We start from the raw sequence: 16193 nt of genomic DNA, 5'->3' as shown, positions 1-16193 counted from the left end.
CGGCAGTAGAAGGGCGCGAAGCAGCGTGTTTATAGTGCTGCCTACGCCGCTGGAGCAGGGAGGTTTGTGGAGGGTCAACGGCCAGATCAGGGCTGCTGTCCACCACTCGGTTGCTGCCACTGGTGCTGCCTACGCCGCAGGAGCCGGGAGGTTAGGAGAGAGAGAGAGAGCACAGTCGCGTGCCTCCAGCCCCCGCATGCGCCCTGAGGTTTAGAATGTTGCCACAGAAGCACACCTCAGGGCGCCAGCGCTCACGAATTTTCAAGAGCGCATGCGCCTCTAGCATTTTATTATTATTGATGATGATGCAGCATTAGGCTTTGAGGGTAATGATATACAGATTTTTGGTAAGTTAAGGGTAAATCATTTTAACAACTAAAAACACTAATTTAGAATGGAATGGATGGCCAGACGTAAGCTGGTTTGAACCCCAAAGAAACAGCGATATTACCACTAAAGTATGGCGTGTGACGTAGAAATTGAGGGTAACAAATAGTAAATGAAATATACAGTGGTGCCTCGCATAAAGAACGCCTCGCACAGCGAACGCTGCACACAACGAACTTCATGTCATGATTCATACAACGAACTTCGTTTCACACAACGAAGTCGCCCGAGCTTCCACGATAGCTGCCGATGTATTGCATCCTTCCGCGCAGGCACTGCAGGCAGTCGTTAGTCACTGCGCTTAACGCGTTTCACATAACGAACTTTTCACATAACAAACTTGCTCCTGGAATGAATTAAGTTCGTTGTGTGAGGCACCACTGTATGTAACTCCATATGAACAATATGGTAAATCTTTCAGTCTGGCAATTACATACTAGGGACTCCCTTTACTAAAGCTGTGTCAGAAGTGGCAAACGTAACTTAGGTGTGTCTTTCCCCCGCACTAAGTCTACTTGTAGCATAGTGTAATCACAAAGTTATATGAAGTCAAACTGTAAAGCAATTACATCATTATATCCATCCTTGTACTATGGCTAATTACCAGAATTAAAATGTCTAAAGCTGATAATGTTTGATTTCTTTTTTTCAGAATTATTATAGATATGGACTGTAGAAATTTCAGTATGATTCCAGTCCCACAAATAAGTCAGTTTATGCCTTCAAATATTTATTTTTATTTAAAAATTTCTTATCGCAAATTTACAAATCTGACAGGTTTACAATATACACTAATACACTACTGTATACTCCTCAAGACACTTACAAATACATCTTCATTATTGAAAACCTGAACAATATCTAAAACTTCTGTTTTGCCTCATAAAAATGCCTGTGAAAACAAATATGTTTTTAAGAATTTTCTGAATGTACTCAGAGACTCAGTCATTCCTAATTAATTTGGAAGAGAGTTCTATAACTGAGGTCCCACAACCATAAAGATCGAGTCTCTGTACATCTCCAGTCAAATTTTCTTAAAATCTGGAATATCAACAGGGGCGAGAAACAAGATGGTGTTTTGGTAATAAGACGCAGTGACTACAGCTACTGCCTAAAGTATTTTTCTGCTTTTTTAGCTTAATTATCAATATGCCAAAAAGAAGAGGTAGAGCGGCAGTAGCCCGTCCGCCAGAGCCTACCTTGCAGCGGTAGGGAGCTATCATCGGCTTTTTCGTGTCTTCGCCCCAGGGTGTTCCCGCTGAGCCGTACACAAGGGAAGTGTTGGCATTGGGGAGTGAGACTTCGCTCAGCCCCGCGGGATCAGCGCCTCCTTCGCAGCCAGGTGGTGGAGGAATGTTGGCAGCTACGAAGACAGCGGAAGTTATGCTGTTAGCGCAGCCATCGAGCTTACTGACTCCTTAGGGCCTTCTGACTGGATCATCTTCACCGAAGGCAGCTATAGTAATTCCAGCAGTGCAGGGGGAATTACCAACTCTTCAACCCCTAGAGAAACCTGCTAAAATCACCTTGGATTCAATTTGGACTGCACTGGACTCCCTCCACAAGGTTTGTCTGGGAATCCTACCACTTGTTCAAAATCAAAATGTGAATATGCAAAAATTTGAAGAGGACTTAAAAGCCCAAGGGGAGAAAGTTAAATCCTTAGAGCAGTCTGTTCAAGGAGTTCAATCTTCTTGTAATTTACTTACTCGGGACAAATTGGTGTTTTTGAGGAAAATGGAAAATATGGAGAATTATACTAAACAGTTGAATTTAAGAATTTTGAATTTCCCAAAAACACTTTCAATGTCCCCCAAAGATTTGTTCTATAAATTTCTGAAAGAAGTTTTCAAATACCCCGAAGAAGGGCTTCCTCCTCTACATAAAATATACTTTATACCGGTTTCTGTTAAATAGCCTTCCTCCTCAGAAGCTGTTCAATCTAATGTGGACTTAAGCCCTATCAATATATCTATAATTTTGGAAACCTCAGAGGAAGAAGTTGTACTTCGAACAATGCTTCTTGTGACATTTATATTTCTTCAAGATAAAGAAGCGCTTCTTCGTCTATTCTTTAGGTTAAAAGAAGTCTCCTTTATGGATGGAAAAATTTCTTTATTTTCTGATGTCTGAAGAACAACACAAGCAAGAAGGAAAAGATTCCTGGAAATGAAAGAGAATGTTAAAACTTTGGGGGCAAAATTTCAATTGTGTTTTCCTTGTAAATGTGTCACTTACTTGGATCAGAGTACTTATGTTTTTTATAAACCTTCCCAATTGCAGTATTTTTTTGGAAGGGAAGGGAGTGACATTGCAAAATTCCAATTGACTCCAATTTACTGGTCTGATTTAAAATGAAGATAACGAGCTACCATTTGATTTTGTTACTTTAACTTTTTATTTTATCCATTCCCAATGAATGTGAATTGTTTCTCTCGCTAATGTGGACTATTCAAAAGTTTGTATGTATTTGAATTTTGAATGATTATTGTGTTCTCTTTGTATATTTTAATTTGGGAAAGCTTTGGTTTGTTCTTTTTTTTTAAGTTCAATATTTTTTATTGAGTTTTTTGAAAAAATATAAGAAACAGTTCAAGTACAGGGTATCAAAAAATAAAACAAAACATTTAGTATAACAAATATTCAGTTATATTGTGCAATGTAGAATTGAATCGTTTTAAAAGATCTAAAGTACTAGGACTGTTCATGAAAAGATAATAAAAGAAAAGATAAGAGGAAAGAGAAATTGAAGGAAGAAAGAAAAAGAATAAAATGAGGAAAAAGATGAAGGTAAAGAAAAAGAAGAAGAAGAAGAAGAGAGGAGTGTCTATGAAATAGATTGAACATATGAGTCTAGGAATTTCCAGGGTGATTTACATTGTATCAAACTTTTGGAAAGTCGAATTATATTTTTCTTTTCATAAGCATATGATTCAAATTTATGATACATGCTCAAAGAATTCCACCAAAAGGTATAGTTTAGTAGTGAAGAGGACTTCCAATTTTTCAAGATGTGCATAAGGGCAGTCACAAACATTGCATCAATGAGTTTAGGAGGACAGTTAGACTGTGTAAAACAAGGGTGTTGAGATCGGAGAATTATAATGTCAAAGGAAATTTCTTCTGAACAATTGGTAATAGACTTTATGGTGTCCCAAATGCACGTCCAAAAGGAACGAACTTTAGCACAGTGGAAAAGCATGTGATCAAGAGTCCCAGCTTCTTTCATACAATTCCAACATATAGAGTCTTGTTTTAGGTTAGCTTTCCACATCCGAAAGGGTGTCCATACCGCATTCCACATAATGAAGAGCATTGATTGTGAGACTCTGGATGATAAAAGAGGTCGGGTTGTCGATGACCAGAAGAGTTCCCAGTCAACATCAGTAAGTGAGGTTGTCAGCATAGATTCCCAATGTTTCATGGAATGAGAGGAAAATGTGAAAGAGTGATCTCTTAGAATACTATAAAAGAGAGATATCGCTTTACCTTTTGATATAGCCAATGTGGACCAGTGATACAAAGTGTGAATGGATGTCATATAATCAAAGCGTATAGACATAGAAGATAACGTCTTAGTAAGAGAAAGCCACTGTGAGTAAGCAGAAGGAGACAATGAGTAAGTAGAGCAAATTGTGACAAAGGGAACAAACGAAGTGAGAGTGGTTATCTGATGGAGAAACCACAAACCAGCCCGCTGCCACCTTTTCCATGAAAGAGATTTACTATTGATTTGGATTTTGGGGTTATTCCAAATGGACAAGAGTGGACTGTCTTTAATTGAAATCTCTGCGATTACGTCTAGTATATGAAGGGCATGCTGCGTTGCACTCAATAAGGAGTATTTTCTCAAAAGTTTGGGCACTGGCACCGTCAACAAGCATGAAACCTGTAATGGTGCACATAAAAACCGTTCCAGGTCAAACCAGGTTGGTGAGTCTTGGGTACTAGGGTTAATAATCCAATAGGCTCCATATTTGGCCAATGATGCGATATAATAAAAATGAAAATCTGGTACATTCAAACCCCCATTAATTTTAGAGGCTTTCAGCTTGTCGAGAGCAATACGAGGTTTTTTGTTATTCCACACAAAGTCAGATATTTTCTTATTCAACCAATGAAAAAATTTCTTCTTGCATAAGGAGGGAAGCATTGAGAGGGTATAGTTTATCTGAGGAGTAAGGGTCATTTTGATAGAAGCTATTCTGCCCCACCATGAAAGGAAGAGTGGAGACCAACGAGACAGGGTGTTAAGAACTAAACTTTTAATTTTAGATATGTTTAGATCTTGAGTTTGAATCGGATCTTTATGTATTAACACTCCCAAGTATTTTACAGCTCCGTGTGACCACGTAAAGGGAAATTGGGCGAGATCTGAGGGGTAAATGAGATCATTAAGAGGGAAAATTTCTGATTTTTCCCAGTTAACTGAGTATCCAGAAAGCTTGGAGTAATGAGAGACAATTTTAACGAGTGAGGGAAGGGAAGCAACAGGATCTCGGATAAAGAGAAGGACATCATCAGCGTATGCTGCTAATTTGATATGACAATAAGTGGTTTCAATTCCTGTTATTGTTGGGCATTGTCGGATAGCAGAGAGGAGAGGTTCCAACGCTAAATTAAATAGCAGCGGCGACAGAGGGCAGCCCTGGCGAGTGCCTCTATGTAGGGAGAATTTGTTGGAGAGAGAATTATTAATTAAAATGCGAGCTGTGGGTTGATGATATAAAGTTTTAATCCAATCTGTATAGAACGGGCCAAAGTTGTACCACTTTAAAATTTGGAATAGAAAAGGCCATTCAACTCGGTCAAAGGCCTTTTCGGCATCTATGGCCAAACCGATTACGGGATCTGAGAGTGTTTTAGCATGGGCATTAATATGATGAAAGAGGCGTATATTGTCTCCTATAAACCTTTGTTTAATAAACCCCGTTTGATCTTTGTGAATAAGAGAGGGGATCACTTTGTTGAGTCTCAGTGCAAGAAGTTTTGCCATGATCTTGTAATCTAAATTAAGAAGAGAAATGGGGCGAAAGTTTTTAACCAAGGTAGGGTCTCTGTCAGGTTTGGGAATGACTACTATAGTGGCCTCAGTGAAGTTGAATTGTTTGTCTGGATCAGAGTGGAGGAATTCATAGTAAGAAAGAAGATGAGGAGCCAGAAGATTACGAAATTGCTTAAAAAATTCATTGGTAAACCCGTCAGGACCTGGGGCTTTGCCGGTAGGCATAGATGATATTGCGGCTTCTATTTCAGATACAGTAATGGGAGAGTCCAGTTTCAATTTCACAGAGTCCGATAAGGTCGGATGAACCAAAGAAGCAAGAAAAGAGTCTATCCCCGATTCTGAAGCAGAAAAATCAGATTTATATAAAGTAGTATAGAAGTTTTCAAACTGAGAAGAGATCAGAGACCGGGTTTTAACCATCTGCCCCAATGGGTTTTGAATGGCTGTGATATGTAGGCGTTTGGATTTAGTTTTAAGATATCTAGCCAAAGGGCGTCCCATAAGGTTGTCTCCCATATAATGTCCAGAGGTTGAGATAAAAATATCTCGTCTAGCAGTACTGGAAACTAAAGTGTTAAATTCATATTTAAGATTTTGTATACGTTGAAAAATAGATGGATCATGTAAGTGGGCAGACATATGTTGTAGTTCTAACTCTTTGATAGAAGATTCTAAGTCTTTCTCTTTTTTCATGGATTGTTTCTTTTTCCAAGAGGCGAGATTGATAAGTTCACCCCTAAGGGAGACTTTATAAGCCTCCCAGACAATGGATGGGCAAATTTCTGGATCTTTGGAGTTAAGTTCGAAGAATTCAGCAGTGAAAGATTGAATTTTGTCAGCTATTTCTGAGTCTAAGAGTAAAGCATTGTTTAGTCTCCAAGAAGAAGATTCTTTGCGGGGGGCAGAGATAAGTAGGTGTAGGGAGGTGGCCGCATGATCTGTAAGAGAGATTGGGTGAATAACATTGTTTGCCAGGTCCTGAATGAGAGAGGAGGATATAAGAAAGAAGTCTATTCTTGAGTAGGTATTATGAGGTGGTGAGAAGTGAGAGTATTCTCTACCCTTTGGATTAAACAAACGCCATGGCTCTACAAGGGAGAAGGCATCTTTAAGGGCATGTAAGGCTGTGAATGACTTGGATTTGGAGGGTTTGCAAGAAGATGATCTATCAATATAAATATCTTGAATTTGATTGAAATCGCCTCCAAGTACTAAAGAGCAAGAACTGTATTCTACTAACGCCATCTGAAGGTCTTGGAAAAATTCTGGGTGGTCTAGGACTGGAGCTTTGGTTTGTTCAATAAGCTTATTTTGTTGAAATAATAATGAATAAATAAAAAAAAATCTGGAATATCAAGTGGCATCTACTTGAATGAAGAGGACATCCTGGCCCATGAATCTTTTAAGGTTACAGCCAACAAAGCATTTGTTCATGAGGAATTTTAAAGATCAACTTAAATTGAATACAGCAATTAATAGGTAACCAATCTAATTGTAGAATTTCAGTTTAAAAAATACCTTCTGAACAACCAATTTAAGATACGATTTAATAGATAATAAAGAATCAAGAAGAACTCCAAGGTATTTCATTTCTCCCAAAATGGGAATTTCGGTATTCTCAAAAGAAAGTCACAGGAAACTGAAAATTCAGTCTACCAGAAAGAAATAAAATCTGAGTTTTAGATGGATTCAACTTTAATTTATTACTTGAAAGCCAAGACTTTGTTGTATTAAGACATAGGGCTCCTTTTACTAAGCTGTGTTAGGGCATTAACACGCGGAATAGCGCACGCTACAATGCCGCGCGTGCTAGACGCTAACACCATTGAGCTGGCATTGGTTCTAGCCGTGTAGTGCGGGGGTTAGCGCGCACTAATAACGCTAGTGCACCTTAGTAAAAGGAGCCCATAATGTCAAAAATGAATCAGAAAGAGATTCTTGATCATAAAATTGAATATCTGCTTAAAGTTGATACCATACACCTAAATAACTCAAAATTTTACAAAAAAATAAAAAATTATAGATATATATTGAACAATAAAGCAGAAAGTGAATACCCTTACAGCACTCTTGAACAGATTGACCCATGATGAACTAGAGATACCCAATTTAACCTGAAAATGACGATCCTGTAAAAATGAAGTAAACCATTTCAACACATCCCTTCCCCCCACAGTCTAAAGGTTATTAAATACTTTTTCTTCTATGTTCTGCCCTTGGTCCTCATCCATAAAAGATGTGAAATGTCTATTCCACTGGCTAACTTCTGACAACTTTGAGAATATGGATTAACCTTTAGATAAATAGCAATTTACTCTGTTTCCAGAATTGTATCTATTGCTTCATACAGCTAACACTATTCTATGCTCTGTTTAAAGTTTGAAGGACATTTTAGTTTTGCTTTGATTCTGTGTTCTTTTTATATAAGAACCTCCTGTGTTTATCCCACATGATTTTAAATTGTCATACTGTGTTCCTACTATCTCCCCTGGGAGGGTATTCTTGGCAACACTACCCTCTGTGAAAAATAGTTTCTGATGTCACTTCTAAGTCTACCATCCTGCAACCTTAGTTCATGTCATAATTTTACCATTTCCCTCTGAAAAAGATGTTTGTTTATTAATACATTTTAAGTATTTTAACTTCTGTATCATATATCCCCTATCCCTCTTTTTCTTTAAGATATAAAAATTTGTATTTGTGTTTTCAAGTCTCTTCTTATGCATCTTCTTTTGTTGCAAACCCCATACTATTTTAGTTACCTTTCTCTGAACTACATGTCTTTATATTCTTAATGAGATACCACCTCCAAAACAAGATGGGTAGACTGGGCCATTTGGCCTTTATCTTCCGTCATGTTTGTGTTTTTATATACTAATAAGATCAAATTCAATTTATTTAATATACCACAAATATAAAGCCAAGGTTAAAATCTAAGCCATTTACAATGAACATAAATTGGGGAATGGAAAAACAATACATAAAACCAAATATCATTACACTTAAAGGAAAAAACAATAAGGTTAAATTACAATAAAATTTGCATAAAGGAAAAAAGGGAGAAAAAGCATATATTTTTCCTTACTTAAAATACTTAAAAAGAAATATCCAATTTCAAAGAAAACAACTATGAGCACAACACTTAAGAAAAATAGAATGCCTTCAATTGAGCTTTGAATGTGAAGAATGATTTTTCTTCCCAAAGATAAGTAGGAATAGAATTCCACAGAGCAGACGCCATAACTAAAATTGAAGAGCTTCTGTGTGCATCAAGAAATATCTGCTTAAAAGAAGGAACACTTAATAGATGTTGATTTGAGGAACGAAGAGTTCTCCATGCAGTATAATGAACTAAAAATCTAAAATAAAAAAGGGAAATCAGAAGACATAATTTGAAAAGAAATCCACGTCACACTCCATTCTCCGTGGTAGCGTGCCGCGCATGTGCAGTGCCTGCCTCAGCTGATTTCCTGCCCCAATCTCCGATGCCGGCTGACTTCCTGCCTTCTGACTACGCTGCCAGGACGCCTCTCCTTCTCACTCCTGGACTGACAGCGGCAGCAGGTGCGGTTTCATCAAGCAGCTGCTGGGCATTTGTTAGGCCGGCCCACTTCGATAATGCGAGGCGAGTCGGCCTAGTAAAAGCCCCAAGGCTGCCCGGGCTAGCGGATGCTGGACAGGAAGAGCAGAGAAGAGGTACTACTGGATAGGGGTGAGGTAAAAGTAAGGGAGAAGGGCTACTGCTGGACAGGGGGAGCAGGGAACAGGGAAGGGCTGCTGCTAGACAGGGATGAGGTAAAAGTAAGGGAGAAGGGCTGCTGCTGGACAGGGGGGAGGTAAAAGGAAGAGAGAAGGGATGCTGCTGGACAGGGGGAGCAGGGAAGGGATGCTGCTGGACAGGGGGAAAAGGGAAGGGGTACTGCTGGACAGGGGGAAGGTAAAAGGAAGGGAGAAGTGCTACTGCTGGACATGGGGGAGCAGGGAAGGGGTGCTGTTGGACAGGGGGGAGGTAAAAGGAAGGGAGAAGGGCTACTGCTGGACATGGGGAGCAGAAAGCAAAGAATGAATGAAAGATAGGCATCAGCACCTCATTGTGCTAAAAGTTTACCGGTACACATCTATTCTAGCACCCGTTAATGTAACGGGCTTAAACACCAGTTATATTTGAATGGAATGCTATAAGCTATTGGAAGAATGTGTTCTGTTTTTAGAAGTGGAGTAACATGATTGAATTTTGAGCATCCATAAAGTAATCTGACTATAGTATTTTGTACTAACTGTAAATTTGGAAGACCGATCAAAACTGAATTACAGTAGTCAGGTTTAGATGAAACTAAAGAACAAATCAATTTTTGAAGAGAACTTTGTTGGAGAAATGAATAAACAGAACGAATTTGCCATATGTGAAAAATATTGTGATTTTGGCATGAATTTCTTAGTGGTGGCCATCTTTGATTTTTAATGATCTTCTTTTCAAAAGCTCCCTGCACTTCCAAAACTGCACTTTTTGCCTCAAAACATGTTGGGATGGGGTCCTTTGACTCCTTTACTCAAAATTCATGCCGGGGTTGCACAAACTTTGCGCTTCAAGAGTGTCTTTGTGCCACATGCTGCATGGCTCTTCCGGGAGATGCAGGAGCATAAAATCTAGCCTCTTCCCTGTCTAAGCAGGTGCCAAAAAGGGCAGCTAGCCTGTTTGGGAGGCCGCCTCTGTTTTCAGAGCCAAGTAACACTGCCATTTCCATGCAAAAGGATGCGGATGCCCTGCTGCCTGAGATGCACAGGTTTGTCAGCTGAGGGTGACTCCATGCTCTTCAGCATTTTTTCGACATCCTGATAATGAGAAGTGATCTTCGGGCATGGGCTCCTCTGGAAGAGGCTTTCAAAGTAGCGAGTGCCATGTCGTGTATATATCCTGTGGCACCTTCAGTGGTCTCCTCGGTTGCACAGGTGACTGAGCGCACCTTCTTCCCCAGCGCAGGTGGAGTAGTACTTACAGACATGCAGGACTGCTGTGTGGATGTGGTTCTCTGTAGACTCGTTGAAGCAGTGGCTCTGGGAGTCCAGGCTGCATCGGTGGAATTCTTGTCACTTGTGAAAAATCTTAACTGGCACAGTTTCATAAAGCACATTTGTTGTACATGCTCTAATCAAATCCACTTTATGTATATAATTAAAGATCTTAGCAATAACCATGCAGGGCCTAACTGATCCATCCTGACTGCAGCTGAGACGATGGGCCCTCTTGATTTGAAACAATTCTGGGCAATCCTTAATAGGCAACTCCAAACTAAACTAAAACTTAGTTTTATAGACTGAGACATCAACCAAAAGGAGCTCGACTCTGTTTACAATAATGTAAAACATAATACATAAATTTGACAAGAAAAAGTAGACTGAAATAGTTAATTTCCAAAATGTTTAGCAAAAAGAACTTTCTGAAATAAAGCAAAAGAACTTAAACTTCTAAATGTAAGTGGTAAAGCATTCCAGAATTCGGTTAATTTAAAAGCAAAAGAATAACTAAATCTCTTAAAAGTTCTGTTTTTACCACTGAGAGAGGGAAATGTAAGTTTTAATTTTTGAGAACTTCTGGCAAGATGAGATCTATGAACATTCCAGTCTAAAGGAATCAAAATGGCAAAAATGCCAAATAGGATCTTAAATGCAATACAAATGCACTTAACTTTAATTCTGAGATATACTGGAAGCCAGTGTAATTCCTTGAGCAGAGGGGTTACGTGATCAAATTTACTCTTACCAAAAATAAGTTTAGCTGCAGTGTTCTGTATTAATTGAAGTCTCTGCAGACTGACCTTTGAAAGACCCAAATACACTGAATTGCAGTACTCAGCCTTGACAAAATGATTGATTCAACCAATACAGAGAAGTGTTGTTGGTGAAAAAGTGCTCTTATTCTTCTCAGAGTACGGAGGCTGAAAAAACACTTTTTAATAAGCGAGTTTAGTTGGTCCTTAATTGTAAGTGAATTGATAACAATACCTAGTATTAACGACGAAAATTCAATTTTCAAAGATTCTCCTGAGTCTAAGATCACAGCAGAAGGGAGAGAATCTAACTTTGGGCCAAGCCATAAAAGCTTAGTCTTTGCAGCATTTAATTTCATCTCGAGCATTGTCGCCCAGGACTGACATTTTAGTAATACAATGGTTAATATTGGGTATCAAATTATCGAGATGTGGATCAACCTCAAGTAATATGAAGATATCATCAGCATATGTTAGTAATGTTTATTGGGTATTCAAATTGTAATGTTTCATTGAACTCATGTAGATGTTAAATAAGATTGGAGACAATGGAGAGCCCTGGAGGACACCACAGAGGGCTCTCCACGATTTTGAATTGGAGCCTTTCATATTGACTGAATAAGAGCGAGAAGATAGAAATTTGTCAAACCATTCTAGAACAATTTGATCAAGGCCGATTTGTGAAAGCAGTTAATGCAGAATATTGTGATTAACTACATAAAAAGCTGCAGAGAGATCGAACTGAAGTAAGGTAGCGTGCTTCTTATTAGACTGTAGCTGTTGAATCTTAGAAAGAAGTGAAACCAGAAGAGTTTCTGTACTGAAATTCAGGCGGAACCCAAGCTGAAAAGGCAAAAGAATAGAAAATTTCTCTAGATAACTTGGATGGCAACAATTGATTCCATAAGTTTAGTTAAGAAAGGTATATTAGCAATCGGTTTATAGTGGGAGGTAACAGTTGGATCGAGATCTGATTTTTTGGTTCATAGAGAACGGCGCGAAAGACAGACGCGCGTGCTGACAATTGAGCGCAGCGCGCGCTGCCGCGCCGCTCTAAATTACAGTTTTTAGGGGCTCCGACGGGGGGTTTTGTTGGAGAACCCCCCAGTTTACTTAATAGACATCACGCCGGCGTTATGGGGGGTTTGGGGGGTTGTAACCCTCCACATTTTACTGTAAACTGATCCTTTTCCCAAAAACAGGGAAAAAGTTAAGTTTTCAGTAAAATGTGGGGGGTTACAACCCCCCACACCCCCCACAACGCGGCGCGATGTCTATTAAGTAAAGTGGGGGGGTTCCCCCCACGCCCCCCGTTGGAGCACTAAAAACAGTAATTTAGAGCGGTGCGGCGGCGCGCGCTGCGCTCAATTGTCTGGGCGCGCCTTTGTCCCGGCGCGCTTTTAACCTGACACCGATTTTTTTTCAGAAGGGGAATAAGACTTATTATACCCATATCATGCAAAAAAATTCCTGTTTCCAAAGCATATTTTAATAATATAGTCAGCCAATTGATTGCCTGAATTGGAATATTGGCAAAAAGATAAGAGGGAATAGGATCAAGAATACAGTTACATCTCATCAATTTTGCACAAAGTTTTGAAACTTGAGACTCGGATACTGAGTCAAATGAATACCAGAAGTGATCAGCTGACATCAACATAGAATTATCCTTAGAATCCTTTAAAAAGAGGCCAAGATTCACTGCAGAAAAATAATTCCTAATAGTAACAATTTTATCTTCGAAAAAAGAAGCAAGAGAGTCTGCTGTGGATAGTAAAGGTTGAGAAGATGTATGATCATAATTGGTCAGTTTGCGCCAGAGTCTAAATAAGATACTACTTTGATGATTAGAATTAGCAATTTTACCTCCATAGTAGTTTTTTCTTGCTTTCCTCAGCTCAGAGTTATATTTTCTTACAGTTATCAACCAACGCTCCAACACTTGAGAAAGTTGATGGTCAGGCACCATTTCAGGAAAGCCAACAAAGTGCAGGTTGTTGCATCTCAACCGGTCTCCAAGTCGTACAGTTTATCTGCGTATTAGGTGAATTGAGCCAGAATATCTGCACCTTGTTTCTCTGTCGAAGGTGCCAAGTCTTCTAGGGCAGGAATGCGCACTTCAAATGCCATGATTTTCTGTGAAGATTCAATCATAAAAGTTTCCAATGTGGTAAGTTGCCCAGAAAGCTTATCCAACCTAGGTTCCAAGGCCTGAACAACAGTGCTGGTAAATTGAGCAATGTGCGCTGCAACCAAGGACAGCATGGATTGTATGGTCTCCTCCATGATAGAATCCTCATGCGGCTTCAACTTCTCTTTCTTTTTTTTTCTGTTTTGAGGCCATCCCAGCTGCTGATTTTGTTACAAATCTGTCCATAAAGGTGTGCCTGAAAGCACCAAAGATCCAAATAATGCCGATGGGTGAATTAGATGAAAAAATTCAATAGATGGGGCAGGGATCCCTGAAGCTAGACAGAAAGCGACCTACCTCACTCAGCTCATCGTGTGATCTTAACTAAGAATGTTTATAATGCCCCTATTGCCCCATAGTAAAATCTCACTTTGAGTATTGCATTCAATTCTGGTTGCCGTATCTCAGAAAAGATATAACAAAATTAGAAAAGGTTCAAAGAAGAGTGACCAAGATGATAAAGGGTATGAAACTCCTCTCGTATGAGAAAAGACTTAGAGTTTAGGGCTCTTCAGTTAGAAAAATAGACGACTGAGGAGAGATATGATTAAAGTTGTACAGAATCCTGAGTGGTATAGAATGGGTACAAGTGGATCAAGATCAAGCTGTTCAGCCACCCATTCCTCTACAATTTTTATAAATATTGGAATTGAAGTTCACCAGCAATAATTAATATCTGTTAAATCTCCTAAATCTCCTTTAGGGTTTCTTAGGATTGGGGTTAATTACGTCTCCCTACATTTTGATGGAGAGGAAGCAGAATAAATTCAGAATCAGCATTCAAAACATTTGAAAAAGGGGTAGCACCTGCCCCATGTCTACCCCAAACTACACTTATGAGAAACACACTCAGACTAATTCCAACAGAATTGCTGTAGAAGTCTAGGATGTGGGCCCTGTCATGTGAATTAAGTTTCTGCTCCTAAAAGATTCCTCCTAAAAGAGCATGGCAGGCAAGATCCTGCACCAGAGAGGAACTTGGATCTGGATTTGAAAAAAAAAAATTTCTCTCTGTCTGTGGCATCTTTGTAATATCTCATTATGAAATTCTTTATAGTTTCAATGTACATCGGTCCATTTTCATATTTTCCTCAAGTTTCTTCTGCATGGTATTATATAATATATATTACTAGTGTTTTAGCCCGTTACATTAACGGGTGCTAGAGTCGATGTCTGTCTGTCTGTTTTGTTTTGTTTTTTTAAATTTGTCTCTCTCTCCTTAGATGTTATAATTCTTTCTGTCTGTGTCTTTCCCTGGCCCCCCTGTCTGTCTATCTTTATTTCTAACTCTATCCTCTTCCCTCAATCCTGCATGTGGCCTTTTTTCTTTCTCCTCCCCACTTCCTTCCAACGTTTGCTCCCCCTGTCCTCCACACTTCCATTCGGTGTGTCTCCCTCTCTCTACCCCTTCCATCTACTGTTCACCCTCTGTCTTGCCCCTCTCTTCTCTTTCCATCCAGTGTCCGCCCTCTCTCTCTCTGTTCCATATAGCCTCTCTCCATCTCCTCCTTCCTTTTTCCTTGGTCTGGCATACCTTCCTCCTTCTCTCCAAGCCATTCTCTCCCCCTCTGCTCCCTTTCCTCATTTAACTACTTCATTGGGCAGCAGCAGCATTCACAATTCATTGCTGTTACTGGCTTCAGGTCTTTCTCTCTGGCCGGTCCTGTCTTCATGAAAACAGGAAGTAGGCAGGACCGGCCAGAGAGGGAGGCCTGAAGCCAGCAACAACAGCGAATTGTAAACGCTGCTGCTGCCTGAAGCACCCGAGGCAGACGCTTCTCTCCCCTCCCAGCCCAACCCCCGCTGAGTCTGCGACCCTCCCAGCAAGATGACTTTAATATTAAACCTCTCTCCAGCGTTGGCAGCCGCAGCACGCTAAACAGGCTGCTTCACGGCTTTCTTCTGCCGTTGAGTCCCTCTGTCGCGTCATTGATGATGTCATCAGTGACGCGGCAGAGGGATTCAACTGCAGGAGAAAGCCCGAAGCAGCCTGTTTAGCGTGCTGTGGCTGCCAACGCTGGAGGGAGGTTTGTGCCTGTATGTGCAAACCGGTATGTCCCTCCCCCTCCAGTACGTGTGCAGCACTTTGCGCGGCGCATCCTCCCACGATCCTGGGTCGGCCACAGCGCTCCAGTGTGGGCCCTAACCGCGCATCCGCTCTCCTGTCTGCCAGGGACCTACGGATCACGGAAGCATGCAGGCAGGAGTGCGCATGCGCGGCTAGCGTTTTATTATATAGGATTTTGTGTGCTATGGTGTATTTAATGTTTCCTTGCAGCTTTGCTTAAAAGGAAGTGTATCAAATTATTAACAACTTAATAGGTACTACCGGGTCATAACTATTTTAATTAAGATTTTCACATGGCTTAAATTTTATTCAATTTCTAAAATAAACTTCAATACTGATTGAGCTGCTTGATTATCTCCATACAGCTGAGAGTGTTATCTCTGCTCGCAAGTAACTTCTTACAATGGGATCAATTAGAGCTCAAGATTAAAACTACAGCTAAGCACTAATATTTATCTTATCATTCCCTCTATAATTCCCCCATCTGAACATTGTGTATCGATGTACCTTCTTGTCCAGTTTGTCTGTCCTGACTAGACTGTAAGCTCTTTGAGCAAGGACTCTCCCTTCTATGTTTTGATGTGCAGCGCTGCATATGTCTAGTAGCGCTATAGAAATGATTAGTAGAAGTAGCAACAGTGTGGGTACTGCCCAAGCTGTGCTCACATTGATAGGTTGACGGCAGAACATGGCATAACACTGTACATACCTTTAACAATATTGCCATGCCACCTTTTCTTCAATTAACCGGCTTGATTCTCACCTCTACCC

General features: G+C 40.0%; 1 protein-coding gene across 13 annotated transcripts in view; it reads left to right on the top strand.

Annotated features, from left to right (window-relative positions):
- Positions 1 to 16193, top strand: part of KAT6B (lysine acetyltransferase 6B) — a 490670-nt gene that overhangs the window by 165936 nt on the left and 308541 nt on the right. The gene's annotated exons all lie outside the window — the stretch shown is intronic.

This window comes from Geotrypetes seraphini, chromosome 4 (assembly GCF_902459505.1).
Source record: "Geotrypetes seraphini chromosome 4, aGeoSer1.1, whole genome shotgun sequence".
Classification (NCBI taxonomy): Eukaryota; Metazoa; Chordata; class Amphibia; order Gymnophiona; family Dermophiidae; genus Geotrypetes; species Geotrypetes seraphini.
Note: the sequence above shows the minus strand (reverse complement) of the source record. Positions and strands in the feature narration are given on the sequence as shown.